This window comes from Grammomys surdaster, unplaced genomic scaffold (assembly GCF_004785775.1).
Source record: "Grammomys surdaster isolate TR1022 unplaced genomic scaffold, NIH_TR_1.0 338, whole genome shotgun sequence".
NCBI lineage: Eukaryota > Metazoa > Chordata > Mammalia > Rodentia > Muridae > Grammomys > Grammomys surdaster.
Genome location: NW_021604757.1, coordinates 3,318,542 through 3,319,984, shown reverse-complemented (window position 1 = coordinate 3,319,984; position 1,443 = coordinate 3,318,542). Strand labels below are relative to the sequence as shown.

At 45.1% G+C, this 1,443-nt stretch overlaps 1 protein-coding gene across 9 annotated transcripts in view; it reads right to left on the bottom strand.

Annotated features, from left to right (window-relative positions):
• Madd (MAP kinase activating death domain) overlaps nucleotides 1-1,443 on the bottom strand; it is a 53,837-nt gene that overhangs the window by 40,924 nt on the left and 11,470 nt on the right. The gene's annotated exons all lie outside the window — the stretch shown is intronic.

Below are 1,443 nucleotides of genomic sequence, written 5' to 3'. Positions count from 1 at the left end.
ACCTGTAACCCTGGCAATGGTAGTGTATACCTGTAACCCTGGTAATGGTAGTGTACACCTGTAACCCTGGCAATGGTAGTATATACCTGTAACCCTAGCAATGGTAGTATATACCTGTAACCCTGGCAATGGTAGTATACACCTGTAACCCTGGCAATGGTAGTGTATACCTGTAACCCTGGCAATGGTAGTGTACACCTGTAACCCTGGTAATGGTAGTGTATAACTGTAACCCTGGCAATGGTAGTGTATACCTGTAACCCTGGCAATGGTAGTATACACCTGTAACCCTGGCAATGGTAGTATACACCTGTAACCCTGGCAATGGTAGTGTACTCCTGTAACACTGGCAATGGTAGTGTATACCTGTAACCCTTGCAATGGTAGTGTATACCTATAACCCTGGCAATGGTAGTGTATATCTGTAACCTTGGCAATGGTAGTGTATACCTGTAACCCTGGCAATGGTAGTGTATACCTGTAACCCTGGCAATGATAGTGTACACCTGTAACCCTGGCAATGGTAGTGTATACCTGTAACCCTGGCAATGGTAGTATAAACCTGTAACCCTGGCAATGGTAGTGTATACCTGTAACCCTGGCAATGGTAGTATACACCTGTAACCCTGGCAATGGTAGTGTACTCCTGTAACACTGGCAATGGTAGTGTATACCTGTAACCCTTGCAATGGTAGTGTATACCTATAACCCTGGCAATGGTAGTGTATATCTGTAACCCTGGCAATGGTAGTGTATACCTGTAACCCTGGCAATGGTAGTGTATACCTGTAACCCTGGCAATGATAGTGTACACCTGTAACCCTAGCATTCCAGAGGCAGAGGCAAAGGATCAGAAGTTCAAGGTCATCGTAAACTATATATTGAGTCCAAGGTAAGTCTGGACTACATGTGATCCTACCTCAAAAAAGAAAAGCAAGCAGGGCGGTGATGGTGCACGCCTTTAATCCCAGTGCTTGGGAGGCAGAGGCAGACGGATTTCTGAGTTTGAGGCTAGCCTTGTCTACAGAGTGAGTTCCAGGACAGCCATGGCTACACAGAAAAACCATGTCTCGGAAAAAAAAAAAAAAAAAAAAAAAAAGGAAAGAAAAGCAAGCAAAGAGCAACACACACACACCAAAAAGAAGGGCGGAGCAGGATGGGCGAGTCTGGAGGGGTAGGACCAAGAGAGAATATATGTATGTACGAAACTGGTGAATAATACATAAAAATGTTCAAAGAAAGAGCAGAAGGTGAAAGAGAAGGGGAGACCCCAGTGATTAGAAGAGCTTGCTGCATAATCATGAACCCAGGCTCAGATCCCACCACTCACCTAACAAAATAAGTGTACCACAAAGTCCTGTAACTCCAGCCCTGAGGGCCCTTTTCTAGCTTGCTTACACACACACACACACACACACACACACACACACACACACACACACA